Below are 15203 nucleotides of genomic sequence, written 5' to 3'. Positions count from 1 at the left end.
AAAAAAAGGAAAAAAAAAGGGGGGGGTTTTTGGGGCCCCCCCCCGGGGGGGTTTTTGGGGAAAATAAAAATTTTAAATTTTCCCCAAAAAAGGGGAAAAAGGGGAAAAAAAAAAAAGGGGGGCCCGGGAAAAAAACCCCTTTCCAAAAAAAAAAAAAAAAAGGGGGGGAAGGGTTTTTTTTTCCCCCGGGGGGGCCCCCCAAAAAAACCCCCAAAAAAAAAAGAAAAAAAAAATTTTTTTCCCCAAAAAAAAAAGGGGGGAATTTTTTAAAAAATTTTTTTTGGGCCTTTTGGCCGGGGGCCCGGGGAAAAACCAAAGAACCCCCTTTTTTTTTTTCCCCCCCACCCCTTTTTTTTTTCCCGGGGGGGAAACCCCCCGGGGCCCCGGGGGGTTTTTAAATTTCCCGGGGTTTTTTTCCCCCCACGGGGGCCCCAAAAAAAAGGGGCCCCCGGTTTTTGGGGGGGTTTTTGGGGCCCCTTTTTTTTCCCCCCGGGGGGGGGGGTTTTTTTTTTTGGGGGGAAAACCCCAAAAAACCCCGGGGGGGAAAAAAAAAAAAAAAAACCCCCGGGAAAAAAAACCCCCCCGGGTTTAAAAACCCCCAAAAAAAAAATTTTTTTGGAAAAAAAAAAAAAAGGGGGAAAAAACCCCTTTTTAAAAAATTTTTAAAAATTTCCGGAATTTTCCCAAAAAATTTTAAAAAAAAAAAAAAACCCCCCAAAAAAATTTTTGGTTTTAATTTTTTTTTGGGGGGAAAAAACCCCAAAAATTTTTTTTTTAAAACCCCCTTTATTTTCCCCTTTTTTGGGGAAAACCCCCAAAACCCGGGTTTTCCCCCCTTTTTTTAAAAAATTTTTTTTCCCAAATTTTTTGGGGTTTGGGGGGGTTTTTTTCCCCCCCAAAAAAGGAACCCCAAAAACCAAAAAAAAAAAAACCCAAACCAAAAAAAAAACCCCAAAAATTTCCGGAAAAAAAAGGGGAAAAACCCCCAAAAACCCCCCCCTTTTAAAAAAAAAACCCCCAAAAGGGGGGAAAAAACAAAAAACCAAACCCCTTTTTTTCCCCCGGGAAAAAGGAAAAAAGGGTTTTTTTTTTTTGGGGGGTTTCCCGGGGAAAAAAAAAAAAGGGGGGGGGAAAAGGGGGGCTTTTTTGGGCCAAAAAAAAAACCGGGTGCCCCCGGGGCCCCCCAAAGGGGGGAAAAAAAAAAAAAAAAAAAAAAAAAAAAAAAAGGGGGGGGAAAACCGGTTTCCCCCAAAAAAAAAAATTTCCCCCCCAAAGGGGAAAAAAACCCCCCTTTTTTTTTTAAAAAAACGCCCCCCCCCCCAAAAAATTTTGGGGCCCCTTTTTAAAAAAATTTTTTTTCCCCCCCCCCAAAAAACCCTTAAAAAAAACCCCCCCCTTTTTTTTTTTTGGGGGGGAAAAAAGGGGGCCCCGGCCCCGGGGGTTTTCCAAAACCCAAAAAACCCCGGGGAAGGGGAAAACCCCGGGGCCCCCGGGGGGGCCCCTTTTTTGTTTTTTTTTGGGGGGGGGGTTTTTTTTTTCCCCCCCCCCCTTTTTTTTTTTCCCCCAAAATTCGGGGGGTTTGGGGGTTTGGGGGCCCCGGAAAAAAAGGGCCCGGGTCTTTCCCCCCAAAGGGTTTTTTTTCCAAAAAAAAAAATTTTTTTAAAAAAACCTTTTTTTTCTGGGTATCCATCGCTATTTCCACTTCTCCTGATTTTCCCGCTTCCTTGGGCCGCAAAAGGGAACAACTGGAATAGACAATAGACACGTCCAGAGCTGGTGAATTCTTCTTTACACCAATGTCCAGACCGTGCTTGCCGATAGGGTTCTCGCCATGTCACTTCAGGCCACTAGATGCACGAGAACCACACGATCGACTTCAAGGGTTAAGTGATCTATCGAGTGAAATCCTAATAGTGTGCAGACACTGGGTGGGCTCCTCATTATTGAATCAGTCGAAATCTCAGAGGTGGGTTGGGACTTGGATGTCCTGTTTCACCCGGAAACTCTACAGATTGAGGCACGTGGCATCGCGTTATGTCAGTGCAAAAGTGCAGTGTTTGGGAGGCAAGCCTTGGAGATCAAGTTAAACCTTGTATCGATGGCTACATTCAGGTCACACATTGAAAACAATATTATTTCCACGGAATTCAGAAATCAGCAGCAATCAACGGGTACTTAACGCCATGTCCTTTGATGCACATTTTTCCATTTTGCAAAATTTTCCTCAAAGAAGAGTGAAAGACAAAAATAAACAATTACAAACCAGGAATAACAAAGTCCTTCTCGGATACTCCCCGCTGATAAGATTTTTGAAGTGTTACCCATGTTTAAAAGTCTGAAGAATGGGAGATTTGGATTCAGCATATTACCTATGCTGTGCTTGCCACTGTTGAGGTATGTAGCTGTGCCATCATCTGAAAGTTTTTCCAGAATCCCAAGGTATCTTCTGCATGGTTTTGTAAGAGATATGACCCGCAGCTAAAGATCTGCTTGTGTGCTTAGATAGCGAGCTTTATGTCTTCCTCACACAAGGCAATTCGATTCCTTATCTTTAATATGCAGAGCGTGCATACACAAGAGCGAGAGCCCTGAAAACTCCCAAAGAATTACCCCGGAAAAAAAACTCACAGCAGATACCATCGCAAACCCTCTGAAATCCTACCTAAGAGTTACATGCAACATCAGTACGGTTAAACCAGGGGGAACAGAGACAGGAAAGACACAACTTCTTTTTAACCAAGCTCAGAGAGCCTGTACGAAACAGGCTGTGCAAAAATTCTTTGAGACTCTTTAACGGTCCTTCCACGGAAATCTTTAGTAAAAGGCGAAAGATTTATTCGGGATGAAGGGAACCCAGAGCATGTGTGTTGCGGCCAGGAAGAAGAGAACACGGCCAGTGAGGCCTGCGCAGCTGACATGCGACACCTTGTCAGACTTACAAAAAAACTGAAGGTAGAAGGTGAGCCAAAGGACAACTAGGTGAGGAGCACCAGAGAAGCATTAAAACAGTCGCAGCCAAAGGAATTTAGATTATATGGAACTGAATATGTTGAGTGTGCACACTCTGCAATGCATCATGGGTAGGGGCAAGAAACTCCCCCCACCACCCAGAGATACAAAGAAACGCCACTTATGCTAATCAACATCTGAATTCTTGCAAGGCCTCTAGACAGAAGTCAGCTTGTCCTGGGTATCCATCGCTATTTCCACTTCTCCTGATTTTCCGCTTCCTTGGGCAAAAGGGAACAACTGGAATAGACAATAGACACGTCCAGAGCTGGTGAATTCTTCTTTACACCAATGTCCAGACCGTGCTTGCCGATAGGGTTCTCGTCATGTCACTTCAGGCCACTAGATGCACGAGAACCACACGATCGACTTCAAGGGTTAAGTGATCTATCGAGTGAAATCCTAATAGTGTGCAGACACTGGGTGGGCTCCTCATTATTGAATCAGTCGAAATCTCAGAGGTGGGTTGGGACTTGGATGTCCTGTTTCACCCGGAAACTCTACAGATTGAGGCACGTGGCATCGCGTTATGTCAGTGCAAAAGTGCAGTGTTTGGGAGGCAAGCCTTGGAGATCAAGTTAAACCTTGTATCGATGGCTACATTCAGGTCACACATTGAAAACAATATTATTTCCACGGAATTCAGAAATCAGCAGCAATCACGGGTACTTAACGCCATGTCCTTTGATGCACATTTTTCCATTTTGCAAAATTTTCCTCAAAGAAGAGTGAAAGACAAAAATAAACAATTACAAACCAGGAATAACAAAGTCCTTCTCGGATACTCCCCGCTGATAAGATTTTTGAAGTGTTACCCATGTTTAAAAGTCTGAAGAATGGGAGATTTGGATTCAGCATATTACCTATGCTGTGCTTGCCACTGTTGAGGTATGTAGCTGTGCCATCATCTGAAAGTTTTTCCAGAATCCCAAGGTATCTTCTGCATGGTTTTGTAAGAGATATGACCCGCAGCTAAAGATCTGCTTGTGTGCTTAGATAGCGAGCTTTATGTCTTCCTCACACAAGGCAATTCGATTCCTTATCTTTAATATGCAGAGCGCGTGCATACACAAGAGCGAGAGCCCTGAAAACTCCCAAAGAATTACCCGGAAAAAACTCACAGCAGATACCATCGCAAACCCTCTGAAATCCTACCTAAGAGTTACATGCAACATCAGTACGGTTAAACCAGGGGGAACAGAGACAGGAAAGACACAACTTCTTTTTAACCAAGCTCAGAGAGCCTGTACGAAACAGGCTGTGCAAAAATTCTTTGAGACTCTTTAACGGTCCTCTCCACGGAAATCTTTAGTAAAAGGCGAAAGATTTATTCGGGATGAAGGGAACCCAGAGCATGTGTGTTGCGGCCAGGAAGAAGAGAACACGGCCAGTGAGGCCTGCGCAGCTGACATGCGACACCTTGTCAGACTTACAAAAACTGAAGGTAGAAGGTGAGCCAAAGGACAACTAGGTGAGGAGCACCAGAGAAGCATTAAAACAGTCGCAGCCAAAGGAATTTAGATTATATGGAACTGAATATGTTGAGTGTGCACACTCTGCAATGCATCATGGGTAGGGGCAAGAAACTCCCGCCCACCACCCAGAGATACAAAGAAACGCCACTTATGCTAATCAACATCTGAATTCTTGCAAGGCCTCTAGACAGAAGTCAGCTTGTCCTGGGTATCCATCGCTATTTCCACTTCTCCTGATTTTCCCGCTTCCTTGGGCCGCAAAAGGGAACAACTGGAATAGACAATAGACACGTCCAGAGCTGGTGAATTCTTCTTTACACCAATGTCCAGACCGTGCTTGCCGATAGGGTTCTCGTCATGTCACTTCAGGCCACTAGATGCACGAGAACCACACGATCGACTTCAAGGGTTAAGTGATCTATCGAGTGAAATCCTAATAGTGTGCAGACACTGGGTGGGCTCCTCATTATTGAATCAGTCGAAATCTCAGAGGTGGGTTGGGACTTGGATGTCCTGTTTCACCCGGAAACTCTACAGATTGAGGCACGCGTGGCATCGCGTTATGTCAGTGCAAAAGTGCAGTGTTTGGGAGGCAAGCCTTGGAGATCAAGTTAAACCTTGTATCGATGGCTACATTCAGGTCACACATTGAAAACAATATTATTTCCACGGAATTCAGAAATCAGCAGCAATCAACGGGTACTTAACGCCATGTCCTTTGATGCACATTTTTCCATTTTGCAAAATTTTCCTCAAAGAAGAGTGAAAGACAAAAATAAACAATTACAAACCAGGAATAACAAAGTCCTTCTCGGATACTCCCCGCTGATAAGATTTTTGAAGTGTTACCCATGTTTAAAAGTCTGAAGAATGGGAGATTTGGATTCAGCATATTACCTATGCTGTGCTTGCCACTGTTGAGGTATGTAGCTGTGCCATCATCTGAAAGTTTTTCCAGAATCCCAAGGTATCTTCTGCATGGTTTTGTAAGAGATATGACCCGCAGCTAAAGATCTGCTTGTGTGCTTAGATAGCGAGCTTTATGTCTTCCTCACACAAGGCAATTCGATTCCTTATCTTTAATATGCAGAGCGCGTACACAAGAGCGAGAGCCCTGAAAACTCCCAAAGAATTACCCGGAAAAAACTCACAGCAGATACCATCGCAAACCCTCTGAAATCCTACCTAAGAGTTACATGCAACATCAGTACGGTTAAACCAGGGGGAACAGAGACAGGAAAGACACAACTTCTTTTTAACCAAGCTCAGAGAGCCTGTACGAAACAGGCTGTGCAAAAATTCTTTGAGACTCTTTAACGGTCCTCTCCACGGAAATCTTTAGTAAAAGGCGAAAGATTTATTCGGGATGAAGGGAACCCAGAGCATGTGTGTTGCGGCCAGGAAGAAGAGAACACGGCCAGTGAGGCCTGCGCAGCTGACATGCGACACCTTGTCAGACTTACAAAAACTGAAGGTAGAAGGTGAGCCAAAGGACAACTAGGTGAGGAGCACCAGAGAAGCATTAAAACAGTCGCAGCCAAAGGAATTTAGATTATATGGAACTGAATATGTTGAGTGTGCACACTCTGCAATGCATCATGGGTAGGGGCAAGAAACTCCCGCCCACCACCCAGAGATACAAAGAAACGCCACTTATGCTAATCAACATCTGAATTCTTGCAAGGCCTCTAGACAGAAGTCAGCTTGTCCTGGGTATCCATCGCTATTTCCACTTCTCCTGATTTTCCGCTTCCTTGGGCGCAAAAGGGAACAACTGGAATAGACAATAGACACGTCCAGAGCTGGTGAATTCTTCTTTACACCAATGTCCAGACCGTGCTTGCCGATAGGGTTCTCGTCATGTCACTTCAGGCCACTAGATGCACGAGAACCACACGATCGACTTCAAGGGTTAAGTGATCTATCGAGTGAAATCCTAATAGTGTGCAGACACTGGGTGGGCTCCTCATTATTGAATCAGTCGAAATCTCAGAGGTGGGTTGGGACTTGGATGTCCTGTTTCACCCGGAAACTCTACAGATTGAGGCACGTGGCATCGCGTTATGTCAGTGCAAAAGTGCAGTGTTTGGGAGGCAAGCCTTGGAGATCAAGTTAAACCTTGTATCGATGGCTACATTCAGGTCACACATTGAAAACAATATTATTTCCACGGAATTCAGAAATCAGCAGCAATCAACGGGGTACTTAACGCCATGTCCTTTGATGCACATTTTTCCATTTTGCAAAATTTTCCTCAAAGAAGAGTGAAGGACAAAAATAAACAATTACAAACCAGGAATAACAAAGTCCTTCTCGGATACTCCCCGCTGATAAGATTTTTGAAGTGTTACCCATGTTTAAAAGTCTGAAGAATGGGAGATTTGGATTCAGCATATTACCTATGCTGTGCTTGCCACTGTTGAGGTATGTAGCTGTGCCATCATCTGAAAGTTTTTCCAGAATCCCAAGGTATCTTCTGCATGGTTTTGTAAGAGATATGACCCGCAGCTAAAGATCTGCTTGTGTGCTTAGATAGCGAGCTTTATGTCTTCCTCACACAAGGCAATTCGATTCCTTATCTTTAATATGCAGAGCGTCGTACACAAGAGCGAGAGCCCTGAAAACTCCCAAAGAATTACCCGGAAAAAACTCACAGCAGATACCATCGCAAACCCTCTGAAATCCTACCTAAGAGTTACATGCAACATCAGTACGGTTAAACCAGGGGGAACAGAGACAGGAAAGACACAACTTCTTTTTAACCAAGCTCAGAGAGCCTGTACGAAACAGGCTGTGCAAAAATTCTTTGAGACTCTTTAACGGTCCTCTCCACGGAAATCTTTAGTAAAAGGCGAAAGATTTATTCGGGATGAAGGGAACCCAGAGCATGTGTGTTGCGGCCAGGAAGAAGAGAACACGGCCAGTGAGGCCTCGCAGCTGACATGCGACACCTTGTCAGACTTACAAAAAACTGAAGGTAGAAGGTGAGCCCAAAGGACAACTAGGTGAGGAGCACCAGAGAAGCATTAAAACAGTCGCAGCCAAAGGAATTTAGATTATATGGAACTGAATATGTTGAGTGTGCACACTCTGCAATGCATCATGGGTAGGGGCAAGAAACTCCCGCCCACCACCCAGAGATACAAAGAAACGCCACTTATGCTAATCAACATCTGAATTCTTGCAAGGCCTCTAGACAGAAGTCAGCTTGTCCTGGGTATCCATCGCTATTTCCACTTCTCCTGATTTTCCGCTTCCTTGGGCCGAAAAGGGAACAACTGGAATAGACAATAGACACGTCCAGAGCTGGTGAATTCTTCTTTACACCAATGTCCAGACCGTGCTTGCCGATAGGGTTCTCGTCATGTCACTTCAGGCCACTAGATGCACGAGAACCACACGATCGACTTCAAGGGTTAAGTGATCTATCGAGTGAAATCCTAATAGTGTGCAGACACTGGGTGGGCTCCTCATTATTGAATCAGTCGAAATCTCAGAGGTGGGTTGGGACTTGGATGTCCTGTTTCACCCGGAAACTCTACAGATTGAGGCACGTGGCATCGCGTTATGTCAGTGCAAAAGTGCAGTGTTTGGGAGGCAAGCCTTGGAGATCAAGTTAAACCTTGTATCGATGGCTACATTCAGGTCACACATTGAAAACAATATTATTTCCACGGAATTCAGAAATCAGCAGCAATCAACGGGTACTTAACGCCATGTCCTTTGATGCACATTTTTCCATTTTGCAAAATTTTCCTCAAAGAAGAGTGAAAGACAAAAATAAACAATTACAAACCAGGAATAACAAAGTCCTTCTCGGATACTCCCCGCTGATAAGATTTTTGAAGTGTTACCCATGTTTAAAAGTCTGAAGAATGGGAGATTTGGATTCAGCATATTACCTATGCTGTGCTTGCCACTGTTGAGGTATGTAGCTGTGCCATCATCTGAAAGTTTTTCCAGAATCCCAAGGTATCTTCTGCATGGTTTTGTAAGAGATATGACCCGCAGCTAAAGATCTGCTTGTGTGCTTAGATAGCGAGCTTTATGTCTTCCTCACACAAGGCAATTCGATTCCTTATCTTTAATATGCAGAGCGTCCAATACACAAGAGCGAGAGCCCTGAAAACTCCCAAAGAATTACCCGGAAAAAACTCACAGCAGATACCATCGCAAACCCTCTGAAATCCTACCTAAGAGTTACATGCAACATCAGTACGGTTAAACCAGGGGGAACAGAGACAGGAAAGACACAACTTCTTTTTAACCAAGCTCAGAGAGCCTGTACGAAACAGGCTGTGCAAAAATTCTTTGAGACTCTTTAACGGTCCTCTCCACGGAAATCTTTAGTAAAAGGCTAAAGATTTATTCGGGATGAAGGGAACCCAGAGCATGTGTGTTGCGGCCAGGAAGAAGAGAACACGGCCAGTGAGGCCTGCGCAGCTGACATGCGACACCTTGTCAGACTTACAAAAAAACTGAAGGTAGAAGGTGAGCGCCAAAGGACAACTAGGTGAGGAGCACCAGAGAAGCATTAAAACAGTCGCAGCCAAAGGAATTTAGATTATATGGAACTGAATATGTTGAGTGTGCACACTCTGCAATGCATCATGGGTAGGGGCAAGAAACTCCCGCCCACCACCCAGAGATACAAAGAAACGCCACTTATGCTAATCAACATCTGAATTCTTGCAAGGCCTCTAGACAGAAGTCAGCTTGTCCTGGGTATCCATCGCTATTTCCACTTCTCCTGATTTTCCGCTTCCTTGGGCAAAAGGGAACAACTGGAATAGACAATAGACACGTCCAGAGCTGGTGAATTCTTCTTTACACCAATGTCCAGACCGTGCTTGCCGATAGGGTTCTCGTCATGTCACTTCAGGCCACTAGATGCACGAGAACCACACGATCGACTTCAAGGGTTAAGTGATCTATCGAGTGAAATCCTAATAGTGTGCAGACACTGGGTGGGCTCCTCATTATTGAATCAGTCGAAATCTCAGAGGTGGGTTGGGACTTGGATGTCCTGTTTCACCCGGAAACTCTACAGATTGAGGCACGTGGCATCGCGTTATGTCAGTGCAAAAGTGCAGTGTTTGGGAGGCAAGCCTTGGAGATCAAGTTAAACCTTGTATCGATGGCTACATTCAGGTCACACATTGAAAACAATATTATTTCCACGGAATTCAGAAATCAGCAGCAATCAACGGGTACTTAACGCCATGTCCTTTGATGCACATTTTTCCATTTTGCAAAATTTTCCTCAAAGAAGAGTGAAAGACAAAAATAAACAATTACAAACCAGGAATAACAAAGTCCTTCTCGGATACTCCCGACTGATAAGATTTTTGAAGTGTTACCCATGTTTAAAAGTCTGAAGAATGGGAGATTTGGATTCAGCATATTACCTATGCTGTGCTTGCCACTGTTGAGGTATGTAGCTGTGCCATCATCTGAAAGTTTTTCCAGAATCCCAAGGTATCTTCTGCATGGTTTTGTAAGAGATATGACCCGCAGCTAAAGATCTGCTTGTGTGCTTAGATAGCGAGCTTTATGTCTTCCTCACACAAGGCAATTCGATTCCTTATCTTTAATATGCAGAGCGTGCGTACACAAGAGCGAGAGCCCTGAAAACTCCCAAAGAATTACCCCGGAAAAAACTCACAGCAGATACCATCGCAAACCCTCTGAAATCCTACCTAAGAGTTACATGCAACATCAGTACGGTTAAACCAGGGGGAACAGAGACAGGAAAGACACAACTTCTTTTTTTAACCAAGCTCAGAGAGCCTGTACGAAACAGGCTGTGCAAAAATTCTTTGAGACTCTTTAACGGTCCTCTCCACGGAAATCTTTAGTAAAAGGCAAAGATTTATTCGGGATGAAGGGAACCCAGAGCATGTGTGTTGCGGCCAGGAAGAAGAGAACACGGCCAGTGAGGCCTGCGCAGCTGACATGCGACACCTTGTCAGACTTACAAAAACTGAAGGTAGAAGGTGAGCCAAAGGACAACTAGGTGAGGAGCACCAGAGAAGCATTAAAACAGTCGCAGCCAAAGGAATTTAGATTATATGGAACTGAATATGTTGAGTGTGCACACTCTGCAATGCATCATGGGTAGGGGCAAGAAACTCCCGCCCACCACCCAGAGATACAAAGAAACGCCACTTATGCTAATCAACATCTGAATTCTTGCAAGGCCTCTAGACAGAAGTCAGCTTGTCCTGGGTATCCATCGCTATTTCCACTTCTCCTGATTTTCCCGCTTCCTTGGGCAAAAGGGAACAACTGGAATAGACAATAGACACGTCCAGAGCTGGTGAATTCTTCTTTACACCAATGTCCAGACCGTGCTTGCCGATAGGGTTCTCGTCATGTCACTTCAGGCCACTAGATGCACGAGAACCACGATCGACTTCAAGGGTTAAGTGATCTATCGAGTGAAATCCTAATAGTGTGCAGACACTGGGTGGGCTCCTCATTATTGAATCAGTCGAAATCTCAGAGGTGGGTTGGGACTTGGATGTCCTGTTTCACCCGGAAACTCTACAGATTGAGGCACGTGGCATCGCGTTATGTCAGTGCAAAAGTGCAGTGTTTGGGAGGCAAGCCTTGGAGATCAAGTTAAACCTTGTATCGATGGCTACATTCAGGTCACACATTGAAAACAATATTATTTCCACGGAATTCAGAAATCAGCAGCAATCAACGGGTACTTAACGCCATGTCCTTTGATGCACATTTTTCCATTTTGCAAAATTTTCCTCAAAGAAGAGTGAAAGACAAAAATAAACAATTACAAACCAGGAATAACAAAGTCCTTCTCGGATACTCCCCGCTGATAAGATTTTTGAAGTGTTACCCATGTTTAAAAGTCTGAAGAATGGGAGATTTGGATTCAGCATATTACCTATGCTGTGCTTGCCACTGTTGAGGTATGTAGCTGTGCCATCATCTGAAAGTTTTTCCAGAATCCCAAGGTATCTTCTGCATGGTTTTGTAAGAGATATGACCCGCAGCTAAAGATCTGCTTGTGTGCTTAGATAGCGAGCTTTATGTCTTCCTCACACAAGGCAATTCGATTCCTTATCTTTAATATGCAGAGCGTGTGCACACAAGAGAGCCCTGAAAACTCCCAAAGAATTACCCCGGAAAAAAAACTCACAGCAGATACCATCGCAAACCCTCTGAAATCCTACCTAAGAGTTACATGCAACATCAGTACGGTTAAACCAGGGGGAACAGAGACAGGAAAGACACAACTTCTTTTTAACCAAGCTCAGAGAGCCTGTACGAAACAGGCTGTGCAAAAATTCTTTGAGACTCTTTAACGGTCCTCTCCACGGAAATCTTTAGTAAAAGGCGAAAGATTTATTCGGGATGAAGGGAACCCAGAGCATGTGTGTTGGCCAGGAAGAAGAGAACACGGCCAGTGAGGCCTGCGCAGCTGACATGCGACACCTTGTCAGACTTACAAAAACTGAAGGTAGAAGGTGAGCCAAAGGACAACTAGGTGAGGAGCACCAGAGAAGCATTAAAACAGTCGCAGCCAAAGGAATTTAGATTATATGGAACTGAATATGTTGAGTGTGCACACTCTGCAATGCATCATGGGTAGGGGCAAGAAACTCCCGCCCACCACCCAGAGATACAAAGAAACGCCACTTATGCTAATCAACATCTGAATTCTTGCAAGGCCTCTAGACAGAAGTCAGCTTGTCCTGGGTATCCATCGCTATTTCCACTTCTCCTGATTTTCCGCTTCCTTGGGCGCAAAAGGGAACAACTGGAATAGACAATAGACACGTCCAGAGCTGGTGAATTCTTCTTTACACCAATGTCCAGACCGTGCTTGCCGATAGGGTTCTCGTCATGTCACTTCAGGCCACTAGATGCACGAGAACCACACGATCGACTTCAAGGGTTAAGTGATCTATCGAGTGAAATCCTAATAGTGTGCAGACACTGGGTGGGCTCCTCATTATTGAATCAGTCGAAATCTCAGAGGTGGGTTGGGACTTGGATGTCCTGTTTCACCCGGAAACTCTACAGATTGAGGCACGTGGCATCGCTATGTCAGTGCAAAAGTGCAGTGTTTGGGAGGCAAGCCTTGGAGATCAAGTTAAACCTTGTATCGATGGCTACATTCAGGTCACACATTGAAAACAATATTATTTCCACGGAATTCAGAAATCAGCAGCAATCAACGGGTACTTAACGCCATGTCCTTTGATGCACATTTTTCCATTTTGCAAAATTTTCCTCAAAGAAGAGTGAAAGACAAAAATAAACAATTACAAACCAGGAATAACAAAGTCCTTCTCGGATACTCCCCGCTGATAAGATTTTTGAAGTGTTACCCATGTTTAAAAGTCTGAAGAATGGGAGATTTGGATTCAGCATATTACCTATGCTGTGCTTGCCACTGTTGAGGTATGTAGCTGTGCCATCATCTGAAAGTTTTTCCAGAATCCCAAGGTATCTTCTGCATGGTTTTGTAAGAGATATGACCCGCAGCTAAAGATCTGCTTGTGTGCTTAGATAGCGAGCTTTATGTCTTCCTCACACAAGGCAATTCGATTCCTTATCTTTAATATGCAGAGCGCGTATACACAAGAGCGAGAGCCCTGAAAACTCCCAAAGAATTACCCGGAAAAAACTCACAGCAGATACCATCGCAAACCCTCTGAAATCCTACCTAAGAGTTACATGCAACATCAGTACGGTTAAACCAGGGGGAACAGAGACAGGAAAGACACAACTTCTTTTTTTAACCAAGCTCAGAGAGCCTGTACGAAACAGGCTGTGCAAAAATTCTTTGAGACTCTTTAACGGTCCTCTCCACGGAAATCTTTAGTAAAAGGCGAAAGATTTATTCGGGATGAAGGGAACCCAGAGCATGTGTGTTGCGGCCAGGAAGAAGAGAACACGGCCAGTGAGGCCTGCGAGCTGACATGCGACACCTTGTCAGACTTACAAAAACTGAAGGTAGAAGGTGAGCGCCAAAGGACAACTAGGTGAGGAGCACCAGAGAAGCATTAAAACAGTCGCAGCCAAAGGAATTTAGATTATATGGAACTGAATATGTTGAGTGTGCACACTCTGCAATGCATCATGGGTAGGGGCAAGAAACTCCCGCCCACCACCCAGAGATACAAAGAAACGCCACTTATGCTAATCAACATCTGAATTCTTGCAAGGCCTCTAGACAGAAGTCAGCTTGTCCTGGGTATCCATCGCTATTTCCACTTCTCCTGATTTTCCCGCTTCCTTGGGCCGCAAAAGGGAACAACTGGAATAGACAATAGACACGTCCAGAGCTGGTGAATTCTTCTTTACACCAATGTCCAGACCGTGCTTGCCGATAGGGTTCTCGTCATGTCACTTCAGGCCACTAGATGCACGAGAACCACACGATCGACTTCAAGGGTTAAGTGATCTATCGAGTGAAATCCTAATAGTGTGCAGACACTGGGTGGGCTCCTCATTATTGAATCAGTCGAAATCTCAGAGGTGGGTTGGGACTTGGATGTCCTGTTTCACCCGGAAACTCTACAGATTGAGGCACGTGGCATCGCGTTATGTCAGTGCAAAAGTGCAGTGTTTGGGAGGCAAGCCTTGGAGATCAAGTTAAACCTTGTATCGATGGCTACATTCAGGTCACACATTGAAAACAATATTATTTCCACGGAATTCAGAAATCAGCAGCAATCAACGGGTACTTAACGCCATGTCCTTTGATGCACATTTTTCCATTTTGCAAAATTTTCCTCAAAGAAGAGTGAAAGACAAAAATAAACAATTACAAACCAGGAATAACAAAGTCCTTCTCGGATACTCCCCGCTGATAAGATTTTTGAAGTGTTACCCATGTTTAAAAGTCTGAAGAATGGGAGATTTGGATTCAGCATATTACCTATGCTGTGCTTGCCACTGTTGAGGTATGTAGCTGTGCCATCATCTGAAAGTTTTTCCAGAATCCCAAGGTATCTTCTGCATGGTTTTGTAAGAGATATGACCCGCAGCTAAAGATCTGCTTGTGTGCTTAGATAGCGAGCTTTATGTCTTCCTCACACAAGGCAATTCGATTCCTTATCTTTAATATGCAGAGCGTGCGTACACAAGGCGAGAGCCCTGAAAACTCCCAAAGAATTACCCGGAAAAAACTCACAGCAGATACCATCGCAAACCCTCTGAAATCCTACCTAAGAGTTACATGCAACATCAGTACGGTTAAACCAGGGGGAACAGAGACAGGAAAGACACAACTTTTTTTAACCAAGCTCAGAGAGCCTGTACGAAACAGGCTGTGCAAAAATTCTTTGAGACTCTTTAACGGTCCTCTCCACGGAAATCTTTAGTAAAAGGCAAAGATTTATTCGGGATGAAGGGAACCCAGAGCATGTGTGTTGCGGCCAGGAAGAAGAGAACACGGCCAGTGAGGCCTGCGCAGCTGACATGCGACACCTTGTCAGACTTACAAAAAAACTGAAGGTAGAAGGTGAGCCAAAGGACAACTAGGTGAGGAGCACCAGAGAAGCATTAAAACAGTCGCAGCCAAAGGAATTTAGATTATATGGAACTGAATATGTTGAGTGTGCACACTCTGCAATGCATCATGGGTAGGGGCAAGAAACTCCCGCCCACCACCCAGAGATACAAAGAAACGCCACTTATGCTAATCAACATCTGAATTCTTGCAAGGCCTCTAGACAGAAG

At 44.5% G+C, this 15203-nt stretch overlaps 9 non-coding genes across 9 annotated transcripts; all 9 read right to left on the bottom strand.

Annotated features, from left to right (window-relative positions):
* Nucleotides 1-2747: 2747 nt before the first annotated feature.
* LOC120519265 lies at nucleotides 2748-2862 on the bottom strand. The gene has a single exon (XR_005631423.1). It is a non-coding gene; the product is annotated as a U5 spliceosomal RNA (small nuclear RNA).
* A 1387-nt stretch (nucleotides 2863-4249) lies between these two features.
* LOC120519271 lies at nucleotides 4250-4365 on the bottom strand. The gene has a single exon (XR_005631429.1). It is a non-coding gene; the product is annotated as a U5 spliceosomal RNA (small nuclear RNA).
* A 1389-nt stretch (nucleotides 4366-5754) lies between these two features.
* LOC120519270 lies at nucleotides 5755-5870 on the bottom strand. The gene has a single exon (XR_005631428.1). It is a non-coding gene; the product is annotated as a U5 spliceosomal RNA (small nuclear RNA).
* A 1387-nt stretch (nucleotides 5871-7257) lies between these two features.
* On the bottom strand, nucleotides 7258-7373 carry LOC120519269. Its single transcript, XR_005631427.1, has one exon. It is a non-coding gene; the product is annotated as a U5 spliceosomal RNA (small nuclear RNA).
* Nucleotides 7374-8762: 1389 nt separating this feature from the next.
* LOC120519264 lies at nucleotides 8763-8878 on the bottom strand. Its single transcript, XR_005631422.1, has one exon. It is a non-coding gene; the product is annotated as a U5 spliceosomal RNA (small nuclear RNA).
* Nucleotides 8879-10270: 1392 nt separating this feature from the next.
* Nucleotides 10271-10385, bottom strand: LOC120519267. The gene has a single exon (XR_005631425.1). It is a non-coding gene; the product is annotated as a U5 spliceosomal RNA (small nuclear RNA).
* Nucleotides 10386-11768: 1383 nt separating this feature from the next.
* On the bottom strand, nucleotides 11769-11884 carry LOC120519268. Its single transcript, XR_005631426.1, has one exon. It is a non-coding gene; the product is annotated as a U5 spliceosomal RNA (small nuclear RNA).
* A 1385-nt stretch (nucleotides 11885-13269) lies between these two features.
* Nucleotides 13270-13385, bottom strand: LOC120519263. The gene has a single exon (XR_005631421.1). It is a non-coding gene; the product is annotated as a U5 spliceosomal RNA (small nuclear RNA).
* Nucleotides 13386-14773: 1388 nt separating this feature from the next.
* Nucleotides 14774-14888, bottom strand: LOC120519266. The gene has a single exon (XR_005631424.1). It is a non-coding gene; the product is annotated as a U5 spliceosomal RNA (small nuclear RNA).
* Nucleotides 14889-15203: the final 315 nt, after the last annotated feature.

This window comes from Polypterus senegalus, unplaced genomic scaffold (genome assembly GCF_016835505.1).
Source record: "Polypterus senegalus isolate Bchr_013 unplaced genomic scaffold, ASM1683550v1 scaffold_5508, whole genome shotgun sequence".
Taxonomy (NCBI): domain Eukaryota; kingdom Metazoa; phylum Chordata; class Cladistia; order Polypteriformes; family Polypteridae; genus Polypterus; species Polypterus senegalus.
The sequence above is the reverse complement of the archived record's forward strand: the minus strand, read 5'-3'. Positions and strand labels throughout refer to the sequence as shown.